Source organism: Ambystoma mexicanum, chromosome 1p (genome assembly GCF_040938575.1).
Source record: "Ambystoma mexicanum isolate Mex_15411 chromosome 1p, UKY_AmexF1_1, whole genome shotgun sequence".
NCBI classification, from domain to species: domain Eukaryota; kingdom Metazoa; phylum Chordata; class Amphibia; order Caudata; family Ambystomatidae; genus Ambystoma; species Ambystoma mexicanum.
Genome location: NC_090921.1, coordinates 1,499,651,822 through 1,499,665,756, shown reverse-complemented (window position 1 = coordinate 1,499,665,756; position 13,935 = coordinate 1,499,651,822). Strand labels below are relative to the sequence as shown.

Sequence of the window (13,935 nt, the reverse complement as noted above, 5' to 3'; positions counted from 1 at the left end):
ATCTATTCTTCTGTTGGTATGTCTTCCATCGACTGAAAGGCAATCTTGCTGTTCCCTTACCTTTCATAAATCTCAATTCCTTACAGTTGTGTAAAATGAGCAGTTTGTGTTGTACTATGTAATTAGAGATCAGTACAACAAGGATTTTAGGGAAACCTGTTTAAAAGATATTTTGAGAATGTGACTGAGGTATCTCTTACCAGATTGGCTCCCTTATATAGTCTACATGCACATGTAATAGCTTTTTGATATTTGGACAGAATTTGTTACAACGATTAGCCTACCCATTTGTAAAACCTAGTAAATTAGCTTAAAACCAATGAGTGCATGCACAGCTTACTTTTTTAATTTGGTTAAAGGGGAAGTTCTCTCAGAAATGTTAGCGGCCCAATGGATAAGGCATGTATTTTGTAGCATATTTCAATTGATCCGAAAAATGTTTCCTATGTGTCTTACCTTCGATTTTCTCACATTTACACAGGCGAAACTCGCGCGTTGGAAGCTCTGTGCTAATCTTATCCGTTGATACATCGCCCTAAATTCAAGTTCCCTTTCTGCAGTAAATCATAAAACGGCACCTAAAGCTGACATCATTAGAAGCTTACACCCCTTGTCACAACAACAGTGCATGTCTCATGTCTCCCATCCACAAACAAACCAAGGCTGATGCTGCTTAGCTTCACAGGGCAGGGTAGGCACATGATTAGTAGCATTCATGGTGCTAGGATGAAGTACTGATTGTATTCGACTTAACAACCTGGATAGGCTCGACCCTGCCGCCCTGTGAAGCTAAGCCTTGGTTGGTTTGTGGATGGGGGACTTGAGACGTGCACTGGTATTGTGACAAGGGGTGTAAGCTTCTATTGATGTCAGCTTGAAGGGCGGTCTTATGATTTACTGCCATGTGAGTGTCCTGTGAGTTTCGCATGTATAAATGTGAGAAAATCAAAGGTAAGACATATGCTAATAAATACATGCCTTATCCATTGGGCCAAAACATTTCTGAGAGAACTTCCCCTTTAATTCTGCAATGTAATTCTAGGGCTTTTATTGTCCACATAATTAATTTTCCCTGGGGTTGCCTGAACCCATTCATGTATACTAATCGGGCATGTCTGACATAAAAGAGGAAATGTGAGCGGTCACGTGATGAGGTCGAACTGAACAGATGAGTTTTGTTGAGCTCCTGCTCCGAATCCTGGAAAAACAATATTTAGAAGCTAATCATCCAATTGAAACTGATTTTTGGATAACATTGGAAATCGCTGGAAAACATGTCAATTTTAAGTGGGAGGCAAATCTGAAGAAAAAAAGACGAATGGATGAGTATGACCCTGCTTCAAGTACCGTCCCCTTTTAGCCACACCCACCCACATTTGAGAGACAGGCCGCGGGTGTTGGGCAAGATAAGACTTCCACCCTAGCAGCAGTGCTTTAGGAGATGATAAAAGCAAGACAAATGCTGATGGCAAAAGTTGACTACGTGGCTGTTAAACTCGACTTTATGTAGCAGAGTAGCAGAGAATAAATGACTTGACAACTGGAGTTGCAGACACCTAGAACTGGAAGAGAGTCAGACGGTCGTATAACGAACCTTGAGGAACAAGTGCAAGGCCTGACCACAGCACTTAAGATAGCAGCACTTAAGATAGCAGAGGGTCGGATCAAGACCAGAAGGGCAGAGCAAGACCAGTGCATGTCTGCATCCTTAAGATCCCGAATTCATCAGCTGGAGACACAATGGAGTGGGTGGAGAAGTTGATTAAAAAAACTGCACGAGGCAGTGCTTTCCATCTATTTCCTGATAGTGGGTGCACAGTTCCAAGCCCCCTCGTGGGGAGGCTTGCAAGACTGACTGTGGCAAAAGTCTGTAACGTTAGGGACCAGAAAAGCAAGAAATGCGAGTAACATTATATAAAGCGGTGCTAAGATCTGTTACAATCTGATCGTTTCCAACTGTGTACAAAAAGACAGAAAGAATGCACTCGGTCTAAGGCTACCCTACGGATGAGGAACATTAGATTATCAATGGTGTATCCCGCAAACCCAAAGATAATGAAAAGCACAGTTTTTGAGATCATGAGATCGCTCTTTGAGAAAATTGGTGAGCAGTGAGGTGCAGAAGCTGCCCTATAAGGCCACCTGTGGGCAAGGGATTGGCAAGTGGCAAGGGTAGAAAGAGGAGAAATACCGGAAAGGGTTGCCTTCGTCTTCCCCATCCTGATCATGGTATTTGGTGAGAGCTATGTAGTGCCTAGAAGAAAGACTGTATGGAACGGTTGGGCAGTGATATGGTGGCAGAGTAGTGATTTGCAATTACTGACAGTAAATACGTTGGCAAATGCTAAAGATGAGAAATCGAGAAATGCAATCACTAGATGATTTCTGGTGGGTTGGGGGTATGAAGTTGAAACAATGTAGACGAGTGACTGAAAAGCACATTGAGGTACAATGGTGGCATCCCAATATGGGGATTGAGGCTTTATTATGTAATTATACGTAGTTGAGGTTGTGTGAACCAGTTTTTTTTGCTGAAAGCTTGTTCACAGCTGCTTTTGCTGTAAACACATTCTGGAAGAGCGCTGAGGCAGGCTTGTTTTTGCAAGGGATAGCATAGACCTTCCTAGGTTTCAACTGGGCCGTTTCCTCTCCTCCACCCCACTCTCCACCTGCGGCATCCTTCAGGGCTCTATCCTATTGCTGTGGCTCTTTATCATCTACCTTGCCCCTCTGGCCCATCTGATCGTGGTTTTCTTTGTTGTGTAGGAAGGCTGTGCTGAATCACCTCTCACTGTGCTGCACTTCCATTGGTTGCTGAGTGTTTTCTTCCATCCAATCAAGGACCGGCAGGCTTCAGCCGGCCCTCTCAGCAAAGGCCCACTTCCAAGGCACCTGTCTGCTTCCTGTCCGTTTCCGGAACGCTAATTGGGGTCCTCCCTGCACCTTAGCCACAATGATGCTGCCACCTCACTCCTCTAAGAAATCCGGACTGCCTTGACTTTGCCACCTCCAGAACTATGGGTTAGTTCCCTCCTTATGGACTCACTTCTACTGCCTTTAACTATCACTGTTCTTTCTGCTTGTTGCTCCCATGTTGTCATCCTGCTGCACAGTGCTTCCTAAACCCTTTGCTAACATCCGATTCCAAGATTGAAAAAGTCAAATCTTGCTATTTTTGCTTTGTGCTCTAAAAAGTCAAATCTTGCTGTTTTGGCTTTGTGCTAAAAAGTCAAATCTTGCTGCCCATTGCAAAATTCTCTGTGTTTTGCTTGTATACTGTTTCTTCTATGTAACTTGCCAGCCCAGTGACCTCACCACTGTTTTGTCTCACACCTACCTGCCTTAGCCCCCCCCAGTATCTCCATCCTCTCCTTACTTCCACCCCAATGGCGCTTTCCGTTTCTCCTATCTTCTCCAACTGCTTCTCCATTGACTATCCTTCCCTTCTCACTAAGTCTGGTAGGAAGAAGTTCAAAAAGGATATCTTGGCCTCTAATCCTGGTCTTCCTATCGCTGACACCTACTCCAATGCTTCCGCCAGACAGACCCTTACCGACATCCTCTTTGCCGTTCCTTCGCAAGATCTATGGACTCCTCTTATGGTCTCTGTGCTCTGCCCTATTTCCTCCTCTCCTATTAATGGTGGCACTCGCTGGGAAGTTCTCATGGCTTCCTTCGACTCCTCTAAAGTCATCATTAATGTCCACCTAAATGGCACTGTCATGGTCCAAGGCCCTCAGGCCAATCTCCTCCTCTTTGATAGGCGCTTCCCTCGCCTCATCAATTTCCTCTCATCTCCTGCTGTCCCCGCCTCTCCCCCCTTGGCTACCTTGCCCTCGCTCTCCTCCTCCTCCGCCCCTCTGAGGGCTCTTTCTCCTCCACAGGGCGTACCTCTGATCTGTACCCCTCCTCTGAAGGTCTTTAAGGCTGGCAACCTTCTTCATATTGCCACTCTCAACTCTTGCTCTGCCGTCAAACACTCCTCTGACATCTGCCACCTCCTTGAAGAACTAGACCTTGATGTCCTTGGTCTTACTGAGACATGGTTCACGGCCAGCTCTGTCACGAGCTTTGACGCTCTCCTCCCTGATGGCTACAAGATCCTCTCAGCACCCAGATCCTCCCGGTCCGGTGGGGGGGTAGCCCTGATCTTTCCTGAGTGGATTCCTGCCTCTGTCATTCCCACTCAGACCTACTTCTCTTTTGAAATGCCTTGTCTGTAGGCTTTCTCTCTCGCCTACCCATGCTCTTACTGTGGTTACCATTTACCGGCCTCCTGGTCCAATCACCTCATTTCTCTCTGAGTGGGCAGACCTCTCCTCCTCCCACCTGGCCTCTACCACTCAACTCCTCCTCGGTGACCTAAATATACATTTAGACTTTCCTTGCTCCCCCTCTGTACTCTTCCGTGACCTCTGCGACTCCCTCTCCCTGTCCATCCTCCCCTCTGGCCCGACTCACTCTGCAGGGCACACACTCGATGTCTTAATCTCCTCTGACCTCCCCCTCTCCATCCCTCTGACCACTCCTCTCTCCTGGAGCGATCACTCCCTCATCTCATCTCTCCCTCTCTTCCCCCCAAGCCAAGCCTACCCCAACACTGCCACCTACCTTCTCGGACATCCGGCCCATGAAGCGTGTGTCAGTTGAGGCTTTTGCTGCCACTTTCTCTACCCCCCTCCACCTTTGGCTGTCTCTCATCCTGATACAGCCCTGTCTCTGCTCTACTCTTCAATTTCTGATACGCTTGATGCTCTTGCCCCTGTCATGAGGATCCGTTTGAAGTCCAAAGCCAAGTGCAATTCCTGGTATGACTCTGACCTAGCTACACTTAAACGTAAGTGTAGGGCAGATGAGAGGAAATGGAGGACTTCCTGTTCATCCTCTGACAAACTGGCCTGTTGCCTGCTACAAAGGCAATACCGACTCTCTGTCCTCACCAAGAAGAGAGTCCACATTCAAGCTTGTGTCTCTGCGGCATCTAACAACTCGGCCGAACTCTTTAAAATCTGCAAGGAGCTGGCCAACCCTGCTGCAGTCTCTACCCCTCCTGTTGCCTCCCAGGCTCTTTGCAATGCCCTTGCCTCTCACTTCATTTCAAAAACCCAGGACATCCTGTCCACCCTCTCCACCCACACTCCTCCTCTTCCCTCTCCATCTGTGCTTGCTGACCCTCCTTTAGCCACCCTTCCACCATCCTTCTCGTCCTTTCCTCTTTTCATCCCTGACGAGGTTGCTAGACAAGTCCGATCTATGAAAGCCTCTTCAAAACAGGTTCATCCCTGTTCCTCTAAAACCATCAAGGACCACATTGACACCCTCGCTCCGGCCCTTGCTGATTTTTGCAACCACTCCTTTGCCTCTGGATCCTTCCCCTCCCCTCTGAAGCACTCCTTTGTGCATCCTCTTCTCAAGAAACCGACAGCTGATCCTTCTTGTCCAGCTAACTATCGCCCAATTTCCATTACTCCCTTTCTTGGCAAACTCCTGGAAAAGTTGGCCATCTCTCATCTTAACCTTCATTCCAATTCTGTTGGCTGTCTCCATGACCACCAGTCTGGCTTCAGAGCTGCCAGAAGCATGGAAACTGCTCTCCTAAACATCCGTGAAGATCTGCTCACCAACCTTGACTCTAACATTCCATCTGTCCTCATCCTCCTCGATTTCTCTTCTGCCTTCAACACGGTCAACCATACCATCCTGCTCAATCGTCTCTGTGAAAACCTGGGTATCACTGATCAGGCTCTGGCCTGGCTGACCTCTTTCCTCTCAGATCGACCCTCCCAAGTCCAACTTGGGTCCTTCCTTTCATCTAACTTCCTCTCTACCTGTGGTGTTCCCCAGGGGTCTAACCTCTCGCCCTGGCTTTTCAACCAATACCTGGCAACTCTCGCCCACTGCATTGCCATTTTCTGCTCAAATTTCCAGTGCTATGCTGACGACACTCGACTCATTTTCAGGCTGCCCTCTGCCACCTCCTCTCCCTCTCTCATCTCTGATTACCTAACTGCCATTCAAGATTGGTGTGCCGCCAATGATCTTTGTCTGAATGCCAGCAAGACGGAGATCCTCCTCATCTACACACCTTCACCATTCTTTCCCCTCACTCTCTGGCCGGCCTCCCTTGGCCCTCCTCCTATCCCCACCTGCGAGGCTAAGAACCTCGGGGTCATCTTTGACTCCACCCTTTCTTTCTCCGCCCACATCTCTGAGGTCTCTAAAAAGTCAAATTTCCGACTGCACCTACTCAGAGGTACTCTGCCTTTCCTCTCCTTCCCCCAGAAGCTCATGGTATCTCAAGCTCTGGTTCTCTCTAGCTTGTACTATTGTAACAGCCTCTTTCTAAATCTACCTGCCTCTACTCTCTGCCCTCTGCAACTAATCCAGAACAGGACTGCGAGACTTGTCCTTGGCCTCAAGCCAAGGGATCGTATCTCTCGGGCTCTGAAATCTCTCCACTGGCTCCCAGTGGATGCAAGGATTAAATTCAAAACCCTCTGCATTGTCCACAGGGCTTTCTGGGGCCTGGGACCAAAATACCTTCAGCTTTCCCTCCGCAAATACCTCCCCTCTCGAGCTCTTCGCTCTACTACCTCCAACTCACTCAGGGTCTGTCGTTTTTCTAAGAAACTAGCTGGGGGTAGATCTCTGTCTTCAGCTGGGGCCTCCCTCTGGAACACCCTCCCTGCCACTCTAAAACTTGAGGAGAACCATCTCCGGTTCCGGAAGCACCTCAAGACCTTCCTCTTTTCTTCTGCCTTCGCTCCCCCTCTCCCCTGCTGATCTGTTCTCTCTTGGCACCATGCACCTGGCCACCCTCTGTCTTTTGGGCCCAGGTACCTGCTCATCCTGCCACCCTCCCGCACTGCCTCCGGGTCTGTATCTGTACCCATACAGCCCCCCCTTTTTCTTCCTGCACTTATCAGACCTACCCTGTCTGCTGCCTTAAATCTAGCACTTGCAAATTGCTGGCTGCATTACCACTGTTTGTTGCCTTTATTATTTATTTATTGTTATTTATCTGTTTCTCCTCTGCTTCACACTTTCCACCTCTCCCCCTTCCATGCACTTTTCCCCCTGCCCCCCCTCTCCCATGCACTTGCACGTTCTCAATGTCACTGGGCCTAGTAAGATTGCTGTTTTGTTCTCCCCTGTTCCCCTCCCTTGCCTTTTCGTGCTCTGAAACACTTGTGTACGAGCGCGATAGAAATAAAATATCAATCAATCATCTCCCCCTTCTCCTTCCAGTGTTATGAAGATGACACGCAGTTCTCCTTCAAGCTTCCCTCCACCTGTTCCTCGTCTTCCCCTCTCATTCCTGATTGTCTGACTGCTATTCAGACATGGTAGGCTGCTAACGATCTCTGCCTTAATGCCAGTAAGACAGCGATCCTTCTAATTGGGACCCCTGCTCCCTCATTCCCTCCTTCTCGCTGACCGCCCTCCATGTGTACCCTCCCCTCACCCTCTTGTGAGGCTAAAAACCCTGGCATCATCTTTGACTCCTCTCTCTCCTTCTCTCCTCACATTGCAGACCTTGTCAAAAAGGCCCACTTTCAGCTGCACCTCCTCAGAGGAATTCTCCCTTTCCTCACCTTCACGCAGAAACTCAATGTCTCCAGAGCTCTGGTCCTCTCTAAGCTGGATTACTGCAACAGCCTCTTCCTAAATCTACCTTTTGTCCTCCCTTCGCCCCCTTCAACTAATCCAGAATAGGACTGCAAGATTTATTCACCATCTGCACATCAGAAGTGCCTTGCCAGCCCGGCCTGCAGCATTTGTGATTGACCAGCCTGGGCCACTTAACACCAATCAGGGAGCCGGCCCCCTACAAAGGCCTCTGCTAAGGCCCCTTTCTGGACCTGTACAGAGCTGGGGGGAGCCCCTTCCATGCCGCTGCTCCTTAAATTTTCTCCAGGGCTACGCTGCACAATCACCAATCTTACTGTGACCCTGCATTTCAGGACAATGAAAAATGGGCCATTGCATTGTACCAGTAAGCACCCCCGGACTACCTGTTCCTGAACCACGTGCCTCTACCTTGCTGCCTGTTGAATCCTGCCTCCCTTGTCCTTACCTATAGCCTGACTGCAATCTGTATCTTCTTCCCACTTGCTATCTGTATCTGCCGTAAAATCCACAAATAGCTTGCCTTCTGTTGTCTTGTGCCAAACCCATAAATCCTCGTTAGAGCACCGTTAACATCTTTATCCTCCACTTCGTGCTTTTTGGCAAAGTCGAATCTAGGTGTGCTTCTTAAATCCCTGCAACCTCCATTTTGTGCTGTATTTAGTGCTTTTGGTAAAGTCGAATCTAGGTGTATTCTTATCCTGTGCACTGATTGTCTCCCTTTGCACACCTCCTCCTCTGTGCCTGCCCGGCTACTTGATGAATTCCTGTTCACTGTGCATTTCCCCTGCTTATCTCTCTCTCCCCCCTACTCCATGGCTCTCTCCCTCTTTCCTATCTATTCTAACTGCTTTTCTATAACTTATGTTCCCTCTTCCACGAAGTCTGGAAGAAAAAAGCTGAAAAAAGCTCTCCTGGACTCTAATCCAGCTATGTCAATGCTACTTTGACCTTGCCTCATCCCTTTCAAACTCTTCTACCAAACTCCTCCTCCTTGGTGACTTCAACATCCACCTCGACTCTCTTGAGTCATCCTCTCAGTTCTAGGTCCTCTGTGACTCCCTCTCACTGTTCTTCCTTCCGGCCCGACCCACTCTGCCGGTCACACTTTTGATGCCCTCATCTCTGGTGACGTACCTCTCTCTATTCCGGTCACCACCCCTACCCCGGGTCTGAACAGACTCTCCTTTCCTCCCACATGGGACCCCTTGGCCCTCTATCTGAGCCACCCCCTGCACTGCCAAGCCTCCTTTGCCGTCATTCGACCGATGAAGCCAGTGTCAGCTGCTGCTTTTGCCTCCATCTTCATTCCCCCTCCGAACCCAACCTCCTGACTCTCCCTCTGACTCCATCCTTGCTAATCTGCATCTTGCCATCTCTATGTTACGCTCACCTGCTATCCACAGACATGCCACCCAGCCCTGGTTGGATGATTTGCACTCTCGAACCCTCTCCCGGTCTCTTGGTAAGGCCTCTGGTTAAAGATGGGTATGCAATATAGGAGAGCTGGATTCAATACCAAATTGCCTTTGTTTTCCCACCTCCCTTAGCCTCAACTCCTTCCTCTCCCTTGGGCCCTCTCCTCACCTTAATATTGTAAAAGGTGGATTCTCTGTCCTGCTCCTCGTAGCTGGGGCGCGTAGATGTTGGGGGTGAGCAGCGACCAAATTACTTCACTGGTGCAAGCCCCCCAGTGTGGGAATCCAGGCCTGCTGCGACTCCGTAGGTTTGCTGCTTTACAGTCTTTATATGCAGTTCTTATGTTCCTCTTAGTTCGAATAATAATGTCTTGCTTCTTTCCTTTTGGGTATGGAAAGGTATTTTGGTGTTGTCATGCAGTTTGAAGATGAGCATGGGCCGGTAGGCGAAAGCGCGGTGTGCGCAATGCTGTCCGGTGAGTAATGCGCGATGCGCGGTGCTGTTTCGCCTTTTATATTGCTAACGTGTGTGTTTTCTCTCCTTGCAGGTTGCGATGTTCCTCGCCGAGCGCCGTAATGTTCCAGCAATGATACTGACCAGGAGATGACTACCCTGGTAAGAATTGTGTGGCTTTCTTAATTCGGGAGGAAACGTGAGTAAACGCTTACTAACGCTGTCTTTCTTTCTCCTCTTTCCAGGTTATGGTATTCCAGGATGCATGCAGTGCTGGATGATGGAGTTCGTACCTTCAGGTGAGTGGAACTGAAGTCGGTGATAGATTGAAGACAGGATACTGTTCCAGTAAATTTCGTAGTGTTCTTTCTCTCTGGTAAGCTGACGTCAAAGAACTGGACACGGTGAGCGTTACGCTGCCCACAGCAGAATAACGCAAAGCATGTTCTGTTGTTTGGGTGCGGTTTAAATAATCTCAGGTAAAGTAGTCCAGTTAAAATAGTCCCAGGCCTGCCACACCCAAAAGACTAGACCGCATAGCTCAGTTCCTTGTAACTGAGTTATGTGTGTGCCTCCATGTTGGCTGAACCCCCCAAGTTAAATAGTCCCAAGTAAATAGTCCCATTCTTATGTTGGTCTTCATGATGGTTATGAGGCTGGCGCCAAAGGCGCCAGGACTGACTCCAAGAGAGTCTCGGATGAGGTTTTAAGGCCTTTGACCTGGCCCTAACTGGAAGGCTGACTTGCCAGTGAGGGCCAGGGGCAAGGGTCATGACAGCACTCCCCCCCCTCTCTCCCCCTCAAAGCCCCTCTCACGGTGGCACTTCTGCCTGGTCCTGGTTTGGCTGGGTAATTCTGATGGAACTTCTTAATTAAGCAAGGTGCATGGATGTATTCACTAGGTTCCCATGATCTGTCTTGAGGGCCGTATTTCCTTCCAATCAACTAAGTAGTATAGTTTGGATCTGGTGTATTATGAATCTAGGATATCCTTTACTTCAGACTTTGGTTCTCCGTCAACTAATACTGGTTTTGGTGGTGTTGTAACCCGAGTACCGGGTTGTACCGGTTTCAGGAGTGATGCGTGAAACACAGGATGAATCTGCATAGTGGGTGGTCGGGCTAACTTAACTGCCACTGGATTTATTATGGATTCAATAGAATAAGGTCCCAGATATCGGGGATGAAAAGTCCCTTTTCTGGGCACATATTAATTTGATAGTCGGGGGCTTTACTACGATGTTGGTCAGCAAATTTCTTTTGCCTGTTCTTGGCTTGGAGTAAATGTTCTGCTGCTTCTTTGAAGGCCTGGGAAATAGTCGTATGTAGCGTTTTAACCGCTGGCATTTCCCAAGGGGTTGGGAGATCCAATTCTGAAGTACGTTGATGTCTACCATATATAGTGTAGAAAGGGGTTTGTCCAGTGCTGGTGCGTAATGAATTATTATATGCATGTTCAGCTATCCATAACAAGTCCACTTGATGTAACATGCAACGTAAGTATTGCTCAAGGGTTTGGTTTGTTCTTTCTGTTTGGCCATCTGTTTGAGGATGGTCGAATGTCAATTTGGGCCATTAAACAGCATTTCCTCCAGAAATTAGATACAAACTGACTACCTTGATCTGAGATCAAGACGGATGGAAAGCTATGTAGTCATACAATTTCCTCCAGGAATACTTTTGCTAAATTGGATGCATTGGGAATACCCTTAAAAGGAATAAAGTGTGCCATTTTAGAGAACAAGTCTACAACTAATAAGATGGTGTTGAATCCTTGACTGGGAGGTAGAGCTGTAATGAAATCAAGGGACAGTGTGTGCCAGGGTGTGGGAGGAATTTCCAATGGTTTGAGAAGACGAGCTGGTTTCTGCTTTTGGAACTTGTTTTGTGCACACACACCGCAAAATTGGATAAATTGTATGATGTCTTTATGCCATGTGGGCCACCAATAGTTTCATTTTACTTTAGCTAGAGTTTTGGTAATTCTGGGATGACCTTCAATCAGGGAGTCGTGATAACCGGAAATAACCTGCTACCTGGCAAGTATAGACGGTTCCTAAAATATGGTAACTGGTCTTTAATGGTGTAATGTTCTCCTTGAGTATACCACTCTTGTGAGAAAGTGGGATCCATTAAGAGTTGGATCTTGTTTTGGAGTTCACCCTGTGTCAATGTTGTCGTAAGACCCAGGAGTTTGTCTTCTGGAATGATGGCTATTGGATCTGTAGTTATGTATACCTTTTCATCAACACCCATGCGGGACAAGGCATCAGCCTTTCCGTTTCGGACTCCTGGCCGGTAGGTGATCACAAAGTCATATTCAGCGAAGAAAAGAGCCCATCGAAGTTGACGGGATGATTGAGCCTTTGCTGTTTTTAGGTATTGCAGGTTTCGATGATCAGTTATGACCGTGACAGTATGTCTAGCACCAAGAAGATTGTGTCGCCATGCCTTGAAAGCTGATTTTATAGCCAAGAGTTCTTTGTCTGTGATAGCATAGTTGAGTTCGGGAGGAGAGAATTTTCGTGACCAGAATGCCACAGGGTGTAACTGGCCAGTACCTGGGTCCCTTTGTGAAAGAACAGCTCCCACAGCCATGCTAGAGGCATCTGTTTCAACTATATAAGGGAGGTCTGGGCGAGGATGCCGTAGAACTGGAGCAGAAGATAATTTTTATCTTAAGTTCTTGAAAGGCCTTCTCTGCTTCTTCGGTCCAATGGAACTTTTTATTGTTTTTTCTCAATAGTGATGTAATTGGATGCACTATTTGGGAAAAATCTGCGATGAATCGGCAGGAAAAGTTTGCAAAACCCAACATACTCTGGATTCCTTTAAATGAAGTTGGTGACGGCCAGTTAATAATGGCATCTGCCTAGTGCCTATCCATTCTGATACCTTTTGGTGTGAAGATAAAACCGAGGAACTCCACTTCGGTGACATGAAAAGAGCATTTTTCAAGTTTAGCATACAGTTTATGTTGCCAGAGTTTAGTAAGGACAGAGCGGACATCCCTGACATGGTCTTCTTTTGTAGCAGAATACACTAAGATGTCATCAAAGTAAACCAGGGCGCAAACGTTGATTAACTCCCGCAAAACATCATTCGTAAAGTACTGTGATGCAGCAGGAGGGTTGCAAAGTCCAAAAGGCATTACCTGGTATTCATACAAGCCATATTTGGTATGAAAGGCGGTATTCCATTTGTCTCTTTTCTTCACTCGAACAAAATGGTATGCCCCCTAAGGTCCAGTTTGGTATAGATTTGGACGTCTTTGACTTGATCCAATAATTCGGGAATAAGGGCAGTGGATAACGTTTTTTTTACTGTGATCTGGTTTAATGCGCGATAGTCGATGCAAGACCTCAAATCTCCTTCCTTCTTTGGTACGAAGAGTAAGGGACTGACTGCTGGTGATTTAGATGGGCAGATAAATCCATTTGCCAGGTACTGATCAAGACAAGATTTCAAATGGAGTTTTTCTGGTTCAGTAAGTGGATAGATTCGATCACCAGGAATTTGCGCACCAGGTATGAGGTCGATCTGACAATCGTAGGGCCTGTGCTGTGGTAGAATATAGGCTTGTTCTTTCTGGAACACGTCTTGAAAATCTTGGTAGTCATTTGGTAGAGTACTAGTCACACCTAGGACAATTGCTGCCGTACTGGGAGTAGCAGATGTACATAAGTCTGTTTTCCCCTTTTCTTGGTAATAACAGGTGCCAGCACAATCATCGGAAAAGGCCAACTTCTAGGGGGGGGCGCTGTTGAGCAGCCTGCAAGATGGCTGCCTAGCTTTCAAGCTCCGTGCCCGACTGCTGTATATCCGCCTACATCAGCGGTTCCCTGCCCCATCCGATGCTGCGAGTGAGCGCATTGTCTTTGCTGCCCTCGGAGCGACATATTGATCCAAGTCGGGGTGAAAATCGTAACTTTATCACCAAGCAGGACCCTTTTTTCTCCCGACCCCGCACCCCGCTCATTGAGGCCTACCGTGCCACGTGATGCTGCGGCGGGCTCGGCCCCAGTGTGCTGCTGTGACTTCGACTTCCTAAGCCTAGCGGAGCGGCTGCCTCTGGTGCCCTGCGGAGCCGCGCAACATCGTCGTGGGGGTGGCCCCCCGGAGGCCGTGGGAGCGGTGGACTATATTTCTTCCTGGCCTTGCCACCTGCGCACTTGACCCTCTACGAACCACCTGGGCGGTGCCTCCCTCCCGGGCTTGTCCTCCTGGGCTGATTGGCAGCTGAAGCGGTTCCTATCCTGAGCGGCTGAAAGATTCGAGCTACGCCCTTGCAGGTGAGGAGGTTGGTGGCTGCAGTTGATATGTGCGGAGCCCCGGGTGTGTCCCACCGGCTCTGGGGTCCCTATGTTTGTCAACTGCTGTGGAACTGTAGCCCCGGGGCGATAAACTGTACCGTTGTGGACCCAGCCCTCCTCC

At 48.2% G+C, this 13,935-nt stretch overlaps 1 protein-coding gene across 4 annotated transcripts in view; it reads left to right on the top strand.

Annotated features, from left to right (window-relative positions):
• The window catches only part of NIT1 (nitrilase 1), a 696,241-nt gene that overhangs the window by 101,924 nt on the left and 580,382 nt on the right, over nt 1-13,935 (top strand). The window contains exon 1 of one of the 4 annotated variants that reach the window (XM_069607187.1): nt 3,003-3,021. The exons of the other annotated variants lie outside the window; for them this stretch is intronic. The gene's annotated coding sequence lies outside the window, so the exon portion shown is untranslated. Of the gene's footprint in view, nt 1-3,002; nt 3,022-13,935 lie in introns of those variants that run through there. 4 annotated transcript variants of the gene reach the window in all.